This window comes from Macaca mulatta, chromosome 20 (assembly GCF_049350105.2).
Source record: "Macaca mulatta isolate MMU2019108-1 chromosome 20, T2T-MMU8v2.0, whole genome shotgun sequence".
NCBI classification, from domain to species: domain Eukaryota; kingdom Metazoa; phylum Chordata; class Mammalia; order Primates; family Cercopithecidae; genus Macaca; species Macaca mulatta.
In genome coordinates, this window is record NC_133425.1 from 58,795,097 (window position 1) to 58,814,769 (window position 19,673).

A 19,673-nucleotide genomic window follows, 5' to 3' on the forward strand; every position below is an offset into this window, starting at 1 on the left:
AGACATATTAAGATGTGTTTCTTATTTAAGCATTGAATTTTCATTGGGGGCACATATGGAGAAAACGTGTTTATTTATGCTTTATTTTTCCTAAGGCAAATTATATTTATGTAGGACTTAGAATAAGAAGAAAAGTAGAAGAGAGAGGGAATTAATATTGAATAATACTTATCTCTGTAAAACTTAATATTGTGACTAGCTGGAATATAAGTTCCTTGAAACAAGGACATTATCTGTTCTGTTCATTGCACTATTCCAAATTCCTGGATTAATGCGTAAGAGTGTCCTGTAACAAATATATGTTGAATAAATAAATGAATTTTAAAAATTGCAAGTCACATATGTAGATTACCTATTAGAGTGCTTGCTTTATGTCAGATCCCCAAATGTCAGCCATTGTTCTTACCATAACTGAGACTAATAATAATATATAAATATCTGTCTATATGATGAATACAATATATCTATATGTAGATATATCAATAATAATATAGATATTTATACAGGCATATTACAGTATATGTATAACCTACATATCTGAAATATAATAATCACTGCTTCTTTGTTTGAAAAATAAACAAAAAGCAGTTCATAGTAACTTGAATACATTGTAATAAGTAAAAAAAGGATGTATGGGAGAATGATCAAGTACATGATATTAAAATAATAAAAGAAAATTTATATCAAGGTAAAACTATATAAGCTTTACTTTGCAGCAATGAAAACAAATTTACTGTGTATGCGTATCTTAAACATGTGGAAAGCACAGGAGAGGTATGCATAATAAAGATCACACTAGCAGTTATAAGGAGGAAGGAGGAGTAGGGCATAGTAGAGAAAACGGGACAGAGAAGGAAGGGCACACTGAAGTCTGTGAGTCTGTGATAGACCAAGTGAAAGAGCTTATGAAAACTGAACCAAAGCACAGGGAGAAAACATTTACTTTGCATTTGAGTTTCTAGATAATATTTCATGTTATTTTTACAACTAATAATAAAAATATTTTCAGTCTTGCTATTTGCATAATCACTGGTAGAATAGAAACAAAGAGTGGCAAATCTTTTTAAATGGAAGCTCTTTACACACAGTTTATGCTGTTATGTGGCTGGTTACCACTTACAGGCAGATACCCAGCTGAATTGAGTCAGTCATGACTTGTTTTGTTTTGTTTTGTTTTTTGTTTTTGAGATGGAGTCTCACTCTGTCACCCAGGCTGGAGTGCAATGGCACAATCTGGTCTCACTGCAACCTCCGCCTCCTGGGTTCAAGTGATTCTCTTGCCTCAGCCTCCTGAGTAGGTAGGATTAGAGGCGCCTGCCACCATGCCCAGCTCATTTTTGTGTTTTTAGTCAAGACAGGGGTTTCACAATCTTGGCCAGGCTGGTCTTGAACTCCTGACCTCGTGACCCACCCACCTCGGCCTTCCAAAGTGCTGGGATTACAGGCATGAGCAGTCATAACTTTTGTGCCAAAAAATTCATGCAAGTTTCTGAAGGTAGGTAGGCCCTCACATTGTAAATAAGATTTAACAATTTCATCAGAATTATACACAGAAACAAATTATGCTATTTCATCTCTAGTAATAGGTTGCTCAAAATTCAGCTTTATAAAGCAAAGGAAGGATCTTAGCATTCAATTTTACAGGAGCACACCTTGCCCAAAACTTCCTTCCAGTAATGGCATCAGCTCTACAATATCCAATAAATAAAAACATGTAAAGTCTCCTTGAATATATTCAGGGGCAGAGAACTGACTATTATATCGTTGACTATCTCTCCATATAATAATGACTCTGACATACTGAGTTGACATATGTCTCCTTGGAAATTCATCTCATTGTTTCTATTCTCTCTTTAAAAAGGCCTGCTTTCCCCTTGGTCTCTTTTTCAAGAGTAAACACGCCCCATTCTTTCCACAATATTTAAATGGCAGTGATTTCTGCAGCCTTGTCAAACATGCGTGCCCTTCTCTATTTGTACTCCACGTTGCCAATATGGCAGTCAGTGAATGAAATGTCACCACTTGGAATGTTTCACTCTTGCACCTCTATAATCTCTGTTGCATAAAAATCAAGATATTCTTCTGAAAACGTAAATCCTGTCATGGTACCGTCCCACTAAAATTTCCCTTAGTCACATCACATTTTCTAGAAGGACCTAAATCTCTCAGTGGCTATGCCTTGTCTTTTTCTTCAGCCAATTTTGCAGCACTGGTCCCTTTGTTTGATACATTGGGATCACATTGATCGTTTCTATGCCTGGAATGCATCCAGCTGTTTTTCAATCCAACACCTTTGCACCCACCCTTGTTCTTTCTACCTCTAATTTTCTTCACTTCGCTTTCATGTTGTCAACTCTTAAGCCTGATCTCGACAACAATTTCCTGGGCACCACTGTTTGAGTTGTTATCCTGTTTTACAGTGCCTCCCGTTAATCCTTAGTACTTCAGATTACAATTAAAATACAATTAAAAGTATTCTTAGTACTTAATAATTTTTAAATGTAGTTCTCACCTACTGGACTGATACACTTTATAAACATTAGAATTATGTGTATTATTTCCCACACAGCACCCTCAGCAAGAAACATAATCCCAAATGCATAGCAGGAGTCAGAAAATATTGATTAAATTAAATATATAAGTTAAAATTATTTTCCCCATATAACACCCAAATCATTACTTGTGAAACAGAATAGCATAATGCTTAAGACTTCAGGCTAGGGATGAAATTTTATGCTCCACCCAAACAGGTGTGTCATTTCAAGAAAAGTTATTTAAACATTAAATCTTCATTCTCTTCTTATACAGAATGGGGTTAATAATCCTTTCTCTTGCCTAACCATACTGTGACAATTAGAAGAATTACATGTAAATCACTGAGCACAATTCCTGCTTGAAATAAACTATGATTCGCTTTGATTATTCGTCTTGCAGAAGCCCTACAGGTATTGGAAAATATTAAGTACTTGCTAAATGGCTGTTGGAATGAATGGATCCCAGTCACAATGTACTGAAGCACAGGGAAAACCCTCTGAATCAAGGTCAGACTATTTGTATTCAGTTCTGCTCCCTCCAAGGAGTGTCTCTGTGCTACCATGTAATAGCACTAATGATTGAATAAGCCTCAGTTTCTTCAAATATAACAAAACAAAATTAGGATAGAATCTTTCTTTCCTCTCTTTCAGTGTTGAAATATTATGGGTCAAATATGCTTTGTAGACAAGACCTCAAAATCTGTAATATTATTTGAGGCACGTTTAGAGTACCTGCTAGTCTCACAGTTGCCCTAAGGCTCTGTTTATGCAGGCAAATTGAAGAGGAGACATGAGGCTATTATAGAGTAGAATCTGGGAAAAGGGGACTCGTTTGACCTAAACTGTCTCCACTGATACCTTTCCCAGGGTGATTGCTCAACTCTGAATTTGACAGTGTAGACAGAGCCTGAGGAAGGTTTGAGGGCAAATACAGATTGAGATGGTGAAACTTGCAAAATATATGCTCACTGCAAACTGTTTGATGATAAGGGACTGTATGCTGGCTGAGAGCGTCATGTTTTGATGTAATGTAGTGTAATTTCCTTGACTCTACTTAGCTGGCCATATCTGCCAATAGTTTTGATTACACAATCAAAATGAAAGTTTGCAAGAAAAGCACCAGATTGATGTGTGGAATACATGAAAATGTAAAGTACCTTTGAGTTCCAAATTTTTTCTATGGCATGTTGCATAAAAAAGAAAAATAGTTTTACGAATTAACAAACCATAGCTACGGAATGGGACTTAAAGGACCTAGTTTTGAAATAAGGTCTTACACAGACTGGCCTTTGCACTCATTACCAATATATTCTGATAGTATCCACCTATCTCAAAACTCTCAAGCTTTCTTTGTCTTCTTACACTTCTTCAATTATGTTGTCTTCCTTACAATTTGCAGGTTTGACATTGCTTTCTCTCTCTGCTTAGACTACGTTCCTATCATTCACTCAAGTTTTTGTTTTTCTTTTGTTTTGACCTACCCAATATCTATTTAAATTTTAGGTTTTTAGGTGTATTTAAATTTTAGTTCAACTGTCGTTGTTCAAAATTAGCTTTTCATAATCTTTAGGCCTCCTCTGGCAACCCCCTTCATATCTCATTTCAACTTGTAATTATTTTTTTAAAACCTACCATAGCTATAATTCATAAGTAGATATTTACTCATAAATGCATCTTTACTCTTTCTCTCCTTCAATTAGACAAAAGATACTGTGAGCACAAGAATTATTTCTACTTTGTTTAGAGCTATATTCCCAGCAAAACACAGATGAGGCATTGATATCTCTGGTTCCTAATGTACTGGGGGATATGTTATGTGCAAGGCCCAGAGTGGGTAATCAATAAAACAACATTTTTTGAAGGCATGACGTGGGGAAGTCATTCTCCTGAATCTAAATTTTTGTTTCCTAGTATCTGAAAAGGAAGTTGAATGGAAAGATTCCTCACATTCTGTTATTATAGAGGCTGAAGGGGTGTTGTCTTCTGATTTGTGAAGAACTATTTTGGGTCTTTAACAGATTGCCTTCTATTCTTATTGTCTATTTACATCCTGCTCAGGTCTCTAATCCACTCACAAAAAAATCATTTAATCTAATCATTTTTCTAAATTTCAAAAACACGGAACAATATATTAGAAGATGTTCTATTCTGAAAATTAGGAAATACATTTTCTAAACTCGGTCCTGCCCCAAATGACTATTCAACTCAGATAAATTACTCGGCATCTTTGGTGCTTAGATGAAATGCATTCCATCACATGTAAAATAGAGGTGATAACAAAGGCACTGTTTCTTGCTCTAAAGTTCCCAAGTCTCACATTGTTTTGTAACTGGAGCAATCAGGCAAGAGAGAAAACACGAGCTTGCTTATGGTGACCGGGCCTTTGGAAGTGTCAGAGGTAATAGGACCTATTGCTAGTTAGAGGTTGCTCCTGGCAGTGCCATGCCTCTGGGGAACAGGGTGGAGGTTGAATATTATCATGGGCAATCCTTGAATTTGGTATATTGCAGGGTGAGTGGGAGCGGGGTGCTCTCTAACATTTGTGCATCTGTTTTCTTCTTGAGATTAAAATGTTCCACTGGTCTATCACCTTCATGTTTATTTAATCATGGTATAACTTAAATATCTTAGAAAAGGCAGGTAAATCACATCCTAAACTAATGTGACAGCAAAGACAAATTACACATATCTGAATATTAAAGCTTTTTCTGATGAGGCAAGTTGTATGCAAAAATGTAAATTTGTTTATTCTTTAAAGACATAAATGTGGCAGCTTAATGCAAATTAAGTGAAAGAAAGTCCCATATGTAAAATCACAAGATTTTATAATTCTACCTACATTTTCCTCAAGAGAAGGGATGCTTTAAACAAAAACCCTTTAGTTAATTTAAGTGTAATGAGAAATGAAGAAAGATACCAATGTTCACTGCAAATTCCATTCTAATATTTACATTATAGAATAATTTGCTGCTGTAACAAATTAAAAAAAAAATCGGAATGAGTGGGTGGCCCTACTACTTTTTACACTGTTGGTTTTCCTGAAATTCAAGAACCAAACATTGGAGAAAGAGATTGCCCTGGAAGGCACCCAGAATTTAAATTTACTTATAGAAGCATTGTTTCATTAAAAAAAAAAAAATTATCTTACCTCACAGAGCTGTCTTGAAACTCTCCTGATGGAAGCAAAGAAAAAAAATGAATTGAGGCTTACTTATAAAGAGAGGAAATACTTACAGGTTTGAAAATGGCTTGTGTCTTACTCCATTTCAGTGTCCAACAAGCTCAGTTAGGATGTAAATGCAAGTCCTGGTGAGTAAATTAGAACAACAGTACACCAGTGAGAAATGAGAGAGATGGTCATTGCACACAGACCTGAGAATTGCAAAAAAGATGGCGATTGTTGTGCTAATGTTTGCCAGAGGTGTCCCACAAGCCTGAGTAAAGTGAATTTCACCTCTTGAAGTCTATTCTTTAATTGACACAAAATGCAAGTCCCTGGAATGAGATTTGGCTGCTACCTGAAGGGTCGTGGGTCCTTTATCTTAATGTTTTATTGATGGAATTCTGCCATGCCCATCACTGGGACAGCATCAGGAGACTCATTAGTGCAAACAGCTCTCACTTCCAAAGTTCCTTTACCAATCTTTTTTGCTGGTTTAAAAAACGCTAAAGAGAAAGGGAACAATTTGAGCATGGCTAAAGGACTGTTTACTACAGCGAGTCATAAACTGCTTTTGGCATTCCCCTTTTGTAATTCGTATTTTATTTCATTTTCTACTTTTTTTTTTTTTTTTTTTTTTCTTTTTTGAGACGGAGTCTCGCTGTGTCGCCCACGCTGGAGTGCAGTGGATGGATCTCTGCTCACTGCAAGCTCCACCTCCCGGGTTTACGCCATTCTCCCGCCTCAGCCTCCAAGTAGCTGGGACTACAGGCACCCGCCACCTCGCCCGGCTAGTTTTTTGTATTTTTAGTAGAGACGGGGTTTCACCATGTTAGCCAGGATGGTCTCGATCTTCTGACCTCGTGATCCACCCGTCTCGGCCTCCCAAAGTGCTGGGATTACAGGCTTGAGCCACCGCGCCCGGCCCATTTTCTACTTTTACCTGTGGTTCCCCAAGAAGGAATTCTTGTACAAATTGAATCTCCTAGACTTAACAGGCTTCTTTCTGATTTTTTTTTTCTTTTTGGCCGCTTAAGCTGTGGCTAGTGTACACTGTGACTCAAATATTCCACAGACTTATAACATTCTGAATAATCTACTTTGTCATGTAGGAGTAGTATTCAAAAATGTAGACCAGGAGGGTTTTATTAATGACATAAGTTTTATATCCCACATATTCTGTAGGTATGTGTCCCTAATTTTTTTTGGGGGGGCAATCTTCACCCAATAAACATAGATAATTTTTGAGGATACTTTATTCAAGTGTCCTTTGACCAATATAATTTTGTAGGATTCCATCAGGACAGTTCAAAATTGAAAAATAAAATCCTCTTATAAGCCATTTCCAGAATTTTACTTCTAAGAAAGTTTTCATACCACAACATTGTACATAAATACCAATATATTTTAAAAAGGACCAGCCGCGGTGACTCACTCCTATAATCCCAGCACTTTGGGAGGCCGAGGCAGGTGGGTCAGAAGGTCAGGAATTCGAGACCAGTCTGGCCAACATGGTGAAACCCCCATCTCTACTAAAAATACAAAAATTAGCCAGGCAGGTGGTGGGCACCTGTAACCCCAGCTACTTGGGAGGCTGAGGTGAGAGAATCACTTGAACCCTGGAGGCAGAGGTTGCAGTGAGCTGAGATCGCACCACTGCACTCCAACCTGGCGACAGAGTAAGGCTCCATCTCAAAAAAAAAAAAAAAAAGACCACACACACAATGTACAAAGACATTAAGAACCATAAAATTATACATATATATACACACACTATATATATACACATACACATATATATGTGTATATATCTTTGGATTAGTGTTCAAGAAATGTTTATCACCGGGTGTGGCGGTTCATGCCTGTAATCCCAGCACCTTGGGAGGCTGAGGAGGGTGGATTACAAGGTCAGGAGATCCAGACCATCCTGGCTAACATGGTGAAACCCCGCCTCTACTAAAAAATATAAAACATTAGCTGGGTGTGGTGGTGGGCGCCTGTAGTCCCAGCTTCTTGGCAGGAGAATGGTGTGAAACTGGGAACCAGAGCTTGCAGTGAGCCAAGATTGCGCCACGGCACTCCAGCCTGGGTGACAGAGCGAGACTCCATCTCAAAAAAACCAAAAAAAAAAAAAAAAAAAAAACCCCCAAAAAAAGGCAACAAAAAAACCCCCAAGAAATGTTTATCAATATATTACCTCTATGTTGGCTCGGTAGCCATTGACAGCCAGGGTAGTATTTTCTCAATTAAATATGAACTGTTACCTACTCACTATTTTTCAGTGTTCGGGCGTTTATGAGCAAAAGGAAATGGAAAATTCATTCAAAGTATTTAGGGCCTATTGGACCACTCTGCATGTAACTCTGCTGAGGGTATTTGTGTTTCCAAGATTCATTTTCTCTCCACACTGAACACTGCACATGCTTGCTATAGGGCTTTATTCTTTTCATATTGCATAGAACATACTGATTAAGGGTAATAATTCTCATGATGTTGATTTCGTTTATTTAAAACTAGTCAAAACTTTGGCCGATGTACGTACTCTCTATGTCTTTCACTGTCTTGGTCTATGTTTATAAAATGAAAATAATAATATTGTCTATTTCATAGTGTAGTGGTAAGCGCTGATAGAAATAGTCATATTTTTATATCAGTGATTGACACATAGTAAGCATTACATATAGTATTGGTTGTTACCATGATTATTGTTACTGTCAATATTATTTATTATCATTGCTTACACATCCTTTCTTCAGACATTGTTTAGGCTTAATCTTTATTTCATGATCTGTCAAAACTTGTTAGTTTTTTTTTGTCTTCATTAATCTCTTTTAATCTAGAATATATTATTTCAATTATGGTATGTAACTCAAATGTTTACTAAGCTCCATTTCCTATGTGTCCTGGTTTTAGGTAAAATCACTCTAACAGTTTGTCCCAGGACTGCTGGAATGATAATAATGTCTTTGTGCTAATGATGGATAAAAACTCAGGGAACATATCTTACGTTGTGATTAAAAATTTTTTTAAAACAAATTATCTACTACAATATGTCCTATTCATATGAGCCTCATTATTCTATTGTGGGTTTTGTATCTTCAAAATTGCTTGAAATAAAAAAATAACCATATGTGATTACTAATAAAATTATTTATTTTATTTTATTTATTTTATTTTTTTGAGATGGAGTTTCTCTCTTGTTGCCCAGGCTGGAGTTCAATGGTGCGATCTCGGCTCACTGCAACCCCCGCCTTCCCAGTTCAAGTGATTCTCCTGCCTCAGCCTCCCGAGTAGCTGGGACTTACAGGCATGCACGCCACCAACATGCCCAGCTAATTTTTGTATTTTTAGTGGAGATGGGGTTTCACCATATTGGCCTGGCTGGTCTCGAACTCCTGACCTCGTGATCCACTCGCCTCAATCTTCCAAAGTGCTGGGATTACAAGCATGAGCCACCACGCCCAGGCCTGAATTTTTTTTTTTTTTTTTAATAGTGTGTTCAAAGGGGAACTTCTCAGTGAGTTAGAATTGTGTTTCAGCTCTTGCTTTGCCAGCAAGTAGCTTTCCTATCCTGGAAAATGTTACTTCATTTCACTGAATCTTAGTTTGCTTATTTGTAAAGTTTATAGCTGGTAATTCTAATATCTGTGTAATATAATTTTAAATAGACTGTGAATAAAATTTAGAAATGTTAGGCATAGACCAGACCCCGTAGGAGTTTGATCCAAGTCAAAAAGTATTAGAGAAATGATCAAAGCATTTAAGAATTAGCAAAGGTATTGCCAATATAATTTGTAGTGGAACTGGTTTTAAAAAAAGATACACATTATGGAATGCGATATTTTGGAGTTTAAATAATCTCGAGTATCAACTCCAGGCCCGAACTGACTTCTCCTTCATAATTTACATCTATTATCAGATTCAGTTGACTTTCCATATTTGCAGGTTCTACATCCACAAATTCAATGAGCACAGATAATATATACTCAGAAAAAAATAAAAAATAAGACAAATAAACACATAACAACTATTTGTTTTTTAAATGCTATTAAACATTAATAGTCTTTATATTGTAGTAGGTATTATAAATAATCTAAGATAATTAAAGTACATGGGAGGATGTATGTAAGTTACATGCAAATAATACATAATTTTTGTATAAGAGACTTGAGCATTTGTGAATTTTGGTATCTGTGGGCGTTCTGAATATTCCCCAATTGTCAAATCTTACAAATATATATTATCTCAAATTTAGAGATAATAATATTGAATTGACTCTCAGTTTAACTAATTGTGCAAGCTAGTAATTGGTAGTGTTAAATTTTAAGCCCTAATCTTTCTGACTTTGAAAATCCACATTTTTTTTCATTTTTGCTGCAGTCTTATAAGTGATGAATCAATATGAAGAAGCAGTACGAAAAATCTCAGTACTATACCAAGTTATGAAGGCAAAGAGAAAGAAAGAAAATAGTTGAAGGTTATATTTTTTCAACTAAAATATTTCTGACACAGGTGTGCAAGAAAATATGTGACTCAGTAGTTATCACCTACCAAAAAATCCCATCTTTAAGATATTCTCCTTCAACATATCTATCTTGAGAAATAGCCCTCATCTTAAAAAAAAAAAAAAAAAAAGCATGGGGGGTGGCTGACATGCTGAGAAGGTCTACCTAAGGAAGCAAATAATAGCACTCTGAGATTTTTGGAGAAAACAACTCAATTTGCATGAAGTCTTAACAGTGTCATACTTAAAATTTGATACCTGCAGCATATAGAATTTTTTAATGGAAGTTAGAAAAAGATGGTTTAGAAAGGAAACTTAAGAATATTGGCAAAGACTTTTTCATCCTCTTTTCAGTGAGAATTTTGCAGTAGAGCTGATTATAATAGCTCTACATAGATTATATTTATTTACAATAAAATGTACTTAATCTTCATTGGTGGACATATGATTCAGGTATCTTCACTTAATAATTATAAGGTATAAATAAAATTTGAAGATAAAGGATGCTCTAGTCATTGTGAAATATTTCTAGGCACCTGGGCTAGTTGTGTCCAGACTAATTTGCTCGCAAAATGTTGTCTAATGATAAGAATGGGTAAAATCTGGTAAACTGTTTGACATAGGGTTATATCTATATATAGGACCTGTGTTACAGGCAGAATATTGTTTCCCCAAGGATAATCACTTCCCAATGTCCAGAACCTATAAATATGCTACGACAAAAGAGAACTTTCCAGTTAAATGAAGTGTACAGATCTGGAGATGGGGAGATTACCCTAATAACATGAGTTTTTAAAAGGGAAAAATGATGGAAGAAGAAGAATGTGATATGAAATAGACTGGACTTGCTATTGATCACTTTGAAAATGGAGGAAGGGCAATTAGCCAAGGAGAGCAGTGAATGGCCTTCATCTTACAAGCAGCAGGAAAACTGTGGACCTCGTTCCCACCACCCTTCCAGAACGGAATTATGCCAACAGCTCAATAAGCCAGAAACAGATGCTCCTCTACAGCCTCCAGAATGGAATGCAGCTTGCTGACAGGTTGATTGTATTGCAATGCGGTATGAATCAGACCTCAGACTTTCAGAACTGTAAGATAATAAATGTGTGTTGATTTCAGTTAGTAAATTTGGCGTAATTTCTTATGTGGCAATAGAAAACGAATACAGCATGTTATGTATTTCACTTGTCTTGTAGGATAGACCTTACACAGTGTTTTCTGAATACCCAATGACAGAGAATTTTAATAAATTTCTATATAAAAATAAAAGCATAGACATGAAATACTGTTTTCAGACATATAAATTATTCAAACTGATAGGGTTTGAAGTATTGAATTGGGATAGAGTTTTCACTCTTAATTTTGTTTTGCCTTGCAGCCTATGGGTCAACTATTAGAACAATAAACAATATTTTCAAGTCAAGAAACAGAACTACAAGAAAAGTTAATTATGTTGAAATACAATTATTGAAGTATTTTTATAATGATAAAAAAGTGCTTCCCCATTAATTAAATAAAATATACTTGTAGCTTTTTTCTTATTATTATTTTCTTCATTATCGTTAGTTTCTTTATTATTATAAGTAATATTTCAATGTATTTAAAACAGTATAATAAGATTGAAAAATATTTTTGGTGGCCAGAAATGGCAAATTGTATTGATAATGATTCTATGATTTGTTTCCTACGTGAAGCATAAAAAATGTTAAATTAGGTGCACTATTTCCCCCTTTTGAAGTTAGGGTCCCTAGCACATACTCATGGATAAGAATTCTTTCTCTAAGTCAATAGACTTATTAGGTTCCAAGTTTACTGGTGAAAAGTAACCTGTTCAAGAGAAGTCAAAGAACAGTGTGTTTTAAAGACTATTTACAATTTACCTCTGAGTAATAGTGAACCAGATTACATTCCTATGAACAGCTGGAATACTCATTTTCCTCAACTCTTACAGAAACAGTAGATTCTTCTGTGATATCAATAGATTAAGCAAAATGACACCTTGTTTTGCTTCTTGTTGTCATTGCTAAATTGCATTTTGAAAACATTAATGATCTTTTTTAAAACACCTGATTTGAATCAAATAAATAAGTGTCCTAAAATTGACAATGGAACAAATAAAGTTGCTGTCTACTATGACACATACAATAATTGCACTCAAGATGCTTACACATTTAAGGCAAATGAAGCATGATAAAGAAGTAATTTATAATAGAGCAGGTAAACAATGAGAATACTGGATTTGGTGTGTGGGGGGTGAGGAGTCGAATAGACAGAGGAAGCCAGGAACAATCAGGGTTGCTTAGGTGAGTTTAGGGACTTCAGAGAAGAGGCAATGGCTGAGTTGGTTTCTGAAAACTACATGTTTTCTAGATCAAGGATTTTCATTTTCACACTGTTAACATTTTGGCCTGAGTAAGCCTTTGTCCTGGTTGACTCTGCTGGCCATTGTGAAATATTTGGCAATATCTCTGGCCTCTATCTACAAGATGCCAGTAAGAACCAAAGTTATGACACATAAAGTATCTTCAAGTATTTCCCAATGACACTGGGGAACAAAATCACCCACTGATTGAAAACCAGAGCTCAGAGACCATGCTACTCAAAGTGTATTACAGGTCTCAGCAGTATTCCCATCACCTAGAAGATTGTTATAAACACACAGCCTCAGGTTCCACTCCACAATTACTAACTCCAAATCTGCCTTTTAACAAGACTCCCCCCGCTAATTTGCACACAGAGATCTTGAGAAACACCTGGGCAGTTGAAGCATCTTGGAAATGTAAACAACCTACACATTCTCAAGAAGGAATAATACAGAGAATTTCAAGTGGTCAGAGGGCAGGGTAGGAATAAAACACAAGACTGGAGAATCAAGCAAGAGCCAGAAGATAACACACCTTTACAAGCTCATAAAGCATCAAGATGTTCTCTGGGCAAAGGACTTCAGTGAAGATTATTGATTAGAGAAGGAATGAGATATGATCAGATTTGCTTTAACATAATTTTATGTTTGTGCAATTTAATTGTCACTCTAATTGAATGATTAAAATAAGAAATGGGTAGTTAGTTTGTGAATTTATTTCATATCACCCTCCATATGAGTAACTGGCCATTTTCTGGTTAATTTGAAAATACGACCTGTTCCTCAAATCAAAGAGAAACCATAAGTCTACAAGCAATTGTCAGGGGAAAATGTATATATAGCATTCAATATTTCTTTAAGAAGAAAGTCATGTGTAATGGCTGGAGAGGCATCAAGTTAAGATTAAATCTTTATATCATATTTAGATAGGTTTCCTGCTGTTATAGAAATTAATTTGAATTAATCATGATCTTTCCACCCTTTGTCATCTTTTATTCCATAGCTGAATTAGTCCATAGCACAGCAGCCTCACAAACTTGGAGGCCTGATTTTTTTTGGTTTGGCCTGGGGATAGGAAGTCAAAAGCTGGCAAGAGACAAATGCTTTGCAGAAGTGACAAATTTAGTTTCCTGGAGAAAGTTGCTGACTGCAATGTTCCAATTGGAACAGCTTATCTGCTCCTCCAGATGTTGAAATAATGACAGATGCTCGCAGAAGCCTTGACAAGAGAAAGAAAAGAGCGCACTGAAGAGAGCAACCTGTTTGTATGAGAAAAATACCAGTAACACTTATCGAGATCCCCATTCTGATGAGGCGTGTATACATATTTACAGCCAAAACATGGTATGACTGTATGCAAATTCACTGTAGGAAATTAGAGGATTTTGTGCTGTTGGAGACATAGACAAAACAGAATTATGACTCTTTTTTTCACAGGGTTTATAAATCATGAGGTCACTTTATGAAATATGAAATGACCTCTGGGTACCTGAGCTGAATGACAGGACACTGGTTTATAACAACTAAAGGTGAATGATTGCATTTTCTACATTTGTGGCAGAGGGATGAGTATTCTATTATGTGTGACATTTCCATCAATTCATATTGAAGATGTGTTTTAAAATCATTAACTTATTACTTTCTAATTAAGGAATATGAATTAACACTTACCAAGCAAGGAAAATAGCTAATCTTTAAGCAACTTGAAATTTTGTACAGTAGCACAAAAACTCTCAAGATATTGATCTTGCTGGTACTAAAGAGTGACTAGGTGATATATTAAAGAGTGCATAATAATGAGTGATTAAGGGTCGTTTAACTTATTTGACACGCAGATAATTATATTGTGTTTGAAATGTCAAAGACAACTTACCTGATGTATGTGTACGTAGGAAAAACAAAAAGCAAAATTGTGGTATTTTGTGCATCTGTCTTTTTTTGTCTTTTTGTATCTTTCTTTGTTTCTCTCTCTCTCTCTCTCTCTCTCTGACTTTCTTTAAATGAGGTCATTAATCTCCTGTGAGAGAAACTTTTTCTTTACCAGAGGAAAACTACCCTATTGTAAAATATGGTTTGCAAGATGAAAGAAATGTTTCTCCAAACACTTCACCTTCCCTAAGAGATTTCTTTGCATCTTACTTGGACTGCTGAAGAAGCATTTTCACAGTACCCTTTGCAATAACTTCCCTTGCATAGTTGAAAAGCACTTATTATGAAATTATTTCTGCCTTCAGTTGAAATCTAATTCTTGACTGTGCACTCTGAACCACACTCCTCAAGTAAATCACTCTATGATTGAATCGGAAAGTTGTAAGCCAGCTGGATTTTTAGATGTACCAAAGGGGACATGAGGAACTCAGGAAGACAGAAGCATGCCGGAGTTGTCAGAGAACAGGCTGTTCACACAGAGCCTTCCATAGCTTCCTACCGGTGTCCTGGAATGTGACACACCTCTCAGTCTACTCTAAGTAGAGTCTAAACAAGCCATCGAAGAGAGATTATATTTACATTACACACGTTTACACACAGCCCTGCTTTGAATGATTAACAAAAATAAGCTAGAACCCCAGAACTTCCATGAGCATGTAGCAAAGCCACAGATATAATTCTTTCAGAAATTCTTAATTTAGCATTTAAGAAACATCCAGGCATTTGAGTCTTCTGAAGATCCTCATGTAGTGAGTAATAGATAAACAAAATGATTCAGTTTTTTTTTTTTCTGATGAGCAAACCAAAGAATATGCTTGTGCATTCTCTCTGCTGCTGATTATTTACATCATTGGAGGGAAGATAATATATGAGTTATACAAACTGATGATACATTTAAAATGATAGTATCCTTAGGAATATTTTAATTGAAGAATCCATATTCCAAATTTGACCAGTGAAGAAATCACATTTCCAATCTTTACATATGCCATTATACCTGTTTTAATATGTTGCATTTTTTTTTTTTTTTTTTTTTTTTGAGACGAAGTCTCACTCTGTTACCTAGGCTGGAGTGCAGTGGCGTGATCTCGGCTCATTGCAACCTCTGCCTCCTGGGTTCAAGCGATTCTCCCTGCCTCAGCCTCCCGAGTAGCTGGAACTACGGGTGCACACCACCACGGCTGGCTAATTTCTGTATTTTTAGTAGAGATGGAGCTTCACCATATTGGCCAAGGCTGGTCTCGAACTCCTGATCTCATAATCTGCCTACCTTGGCCTGCCAAAGTGCTGGGAGGCCAATATTGCATATTATTGGCATAAATAATGGAAAGTAGCATGGGGTTTCTTTAAAAAAAAAACCATATTGCATATTATTTGGCAAAAATACATGTTTTACATTTTATACTTTTTGAATAAACAAATACTTAAATCCATTTTAATAATGATTATGTTTTTCTCTTTTTTAGTTTATAAAACATAATTTACCAATGTAACCATGTTAAGTGTACATTTCAGTAGTGCTAATGTATGCTCATTGGTGTGCAACATATCTTTGGAAATTTTTCATCGTGCAAAATTGAAACCCTGTATCCACTAAACATGAACTCCCCATTTCCCTCTCTTCCAGACCTTGGCAGTCATCATTCTACTTAATGTTCCTAAGAGTATGACTACTTTAAATATCTCATGTAAGTGAAATCATGCAGTATTTGTCCTTTTGGGACTGGGTTATTTTACTTAGCGTATTGTCCTCAAGTTTCATCCATGTTGTAGCAGAATTCCTAATTTTTTAAGGCTGGATAATATTTCATTGTATTAATGTACCATATTGTCTTTACCCATTCATCTGTGGATGGACATTTACATTGCTTTTACTTCTTGGCTATCGTAAATAATGCTGCTGTTTAGAAATATCACTTTTAGGTCCTATTTTTGGCTGAGCACGATGGCTCATGCTTGTAATAAACCCAGCACTTAAAGTGAGACCTAGGCAGGCGAATCATGAGGTCAGGAGTTCGAGACCAGCCTGACCAACATGGTGAAACCCCATCTCTGCTAAAAATACAAAAATTAGCTGGGCGTGGTGACATGCGCCTGTAATCCAAGCTACTGAGGAGGCAGGGGCGGGAGAATCACTTGAACCCAGGAGGTGGAGGTTGCAGTGAGCCGAGATTGCACGACTATACTCCAACCTGGGCAACAGAGTGAGACTCCATCTTAAAAAAAAAATCCTGTTTTCAGCCCTTTTAGATACACACACAGAAATAAGATTACTGGATCATTGGTGATTATATTTTTAATTTTTTCAAGAAACCCCATGCTACTTTCCATAATGGCTGCACAATTTTACATTCTCACAAAGGTTCCAATTTTCCCACATTTATGCCAACACTTGTTATTTTTTTGGCATTTGTTTTTGTTGACCATCCTAATGGGTGTCCAGTGATACTTCACTGTGGTTTTATCTTGCATTTTCCTGATGATTAGTAATGCCGAACATTTTTTAATACGTCCTTTCGTCATTTGTGTATCTTCATGAAGGAAATGTCTATTTCACTCCTTTACCCACATTTTAATCAGATTAATATTGTCATTGTTGAGATGTAGGTGTTCTTTATATATTCTGTATATTAACCCCTTATCAGATATATCAGATATATGATTAGCAAATATTTTCTCCTGTTCTACATGTTGCCTTCATTTTTAATTTTGTAGTATATTATACTTTAGGAAGCATGATAATAAGCTTTTTCCCAAGCTTTTGTGTGCTGCCCAAAGAAAGTATAATCTAGTATCAATGTAATAAACAAAATCTGAAATCTTTACTTATCACTGTTACTTACAAACTGTGAGACTTAGAAGAGTTAAACTTGGCGAGTTACTTTATTTACAAAGCAAAGAATTTGGGTAGAAATGTATTTGTAGCCAAACAGCTCTGTGTGTCGGTTATAACCCTAGGCCTTGGCCAGGTCCTTGGCATTCAAATGCTTATAGGCTAGATGTGGAAGAAACATAAATAAATAGATAAATAATTCTGAAATAATTAACCAAAGTAAATGTGCTTACTCTTCCAAAGAAATCGAGTTTAGGGGGCTGTGGCTTTCTGTGGATGGCAGGTTACAACAAAAGCCTGCATAATGGGGAGTACCAAGCTTCCTGGCTTAGCAAAGTGACAGTTGCACTACAACAAAATAACATGTTTAATATTGACATGTTTCTCCCCGGTAAGCAAAGCCAGCTGGGGTGAAGTCAGGGTGTTTGTCTAGCGTCCAGTGCCTGAGGACAGTTTCACACCCAGAGAGGAAAAATAAGAGCCGCAGACATGCTGTGGGAATTTGACGTAGTTACATTGCCTCTGTTAATCTCAGTTACCTCACCTTTCAATTCAAAGGGTTGGTGTGGTTGGATATTATTCGGCAAAAGAGAGGCAAACGACAACAACAAAACAACGACTTGCACATGAGCCTACTTCGTTATACCAAGTGACAGATGCCACACTCAAATGACGAAGCACTGAAAGATTTCGTTATTGAAAATATCCAGAATAGGCACATCCATAGAGAGAGAGGTAGATTAGTGGTTATTGGGGCTGGGTGCGGAAATTGTTTGCAAATACACATGTGGAATCTCTGGGGTTGATTGAAAGGTTCTAAAACTTAACTATGGTGATGATTGTAGAACTCTTTATATTCACTAAAAATTATTAAGTGAGACAAACGAAATTGTGGATTGTATGATATGTCAATTCAAATTCAACAAAGCTGATAGAAAAAATGTATTTAAAAAAAACCCCTTGAACATGTAGGGATAAACTCTCAAAGGCTTTTCTCAGGTTGCAAGTATGCTGATTCTGTGATCTCAAGTATACTTTTTGTAAATTTGATTTTCTGTATTTTCTTTAACTTTTCAATTAAATTTAGATATTCTTTTTCTAAGGTCCTGATCCACACAAAGACGTTTATATTGCTGTTCTGTTGAAAGATGTGCCAAATCTTTATGCACTTTATATTGTCCTCGTATCCAGCTCTGAAAAGGCTCTTGGTAGTCATCACACTATATGCCACACAGTTCATTCTGAAGTTTGGCCAAAGAAGCATTGTTGTTAGAGATATAGAATTTGACTCGAACCAATCCTTTCCAATGCTCTACATAACACGAGTCTTGAAATGTTGGCAGGTTTACCCTTCTAAAATGACTTATATGCATCTACACCTTTTAAGAAAGGGATAATTTAGCCATTCCTACTTTGCTATTCCAAACAGAAAGGATTCTGCTCTATTTCACAATAATCAGCTTCCTCTAGGGAACAAACAATGAGAAACATGGATTATTAGTGTCCTTAGCAGAAGTTATTTTGCCTGTTAAACATATGCATCTTAGTTAACATCACCCTCTTATTCAGATTATTAAGACTTCTTGTCAGATCAGCCATAAAGTAAAAAAAAATACGTAAAGAGCTAATGGGTGGATTTTACAGTAAACTGCAGGTACACACACACACACACACATACACACACACATGTTGTTGGTTCCTCAAATGCTTCTTTCATTTATTAAATAATGTTTGAAATCCCTTGTTACCTGTAGTAAGTCATAAGATATAAAAGTGAACATAACCTTGGTGGAATAGATAATTGACTTCAAGTTTCTTTCTTTCTCCCTGCGTTCTTTCATTGCTTCCTTCATTCTTTCTGTAGGTAAAGAAGTGTAAACTGTGAGGTGAGGGATGGGGTAACATTTTACTTTCCATCATCTTCCCAGCAGTTATCCACGAGCCTTGCTCAATAGATATTATGAGTGAATGAGTGAGAAAGAGAGTGAGCAGTCTACCCCAACCGGTTCACAGTAATGGATTCCAAAAAATAAAACTGTGTCTATCCCAGCACTTTGGGAGGCCAAGGTGGGTGGATAACCTGAGGTCAGGAGTTTGAGACCAGTCTGACCAACATGGTGAAACCCTGCCTCTACTAAAAATACAAAAAAAAATTAGCCAGGTGTTGTGGCGTGCACCTGTAATCCCAGCTACTTGGGAGGCTGAGGCAGGAGAATCGCTTGAACCTAGGAGGTGGAGGTTGCAGTGAGCCAAGATCGTGCCATTGCACTCCAGCTTGGGCAACAAGAGCAAAACTGCGTCTCAAAAAACAAACAAAAAAACTGTGTCTAAGTTAGATCTGGTTGCTG

At 36.3% G+C, this 19,673-nt stretch overlaps 1 long non-coding RNA gene across 1 annotated transcript in view; it reads right to left on the bottom strand.

Annotated features, from left to right (window-relative positions):
* LOC114674372 (uncharacterized) overlaps nt 1-19,673 on the bottom strand; it is a 68,879-nt gene that overhangs the window by 33,609 nt on the left and 15,597 nt on the right. Inside the window, exon 3 of the long non-coding RNA XR_003725424.2 lies at nt 5,769-5,840. This is a non-coding gene — a long non-coding RNA (uncharacterized LOC114674372). The remainder of the gene's footprint in view (nt 1-5,768; nt 5,841-19,673) is intronic.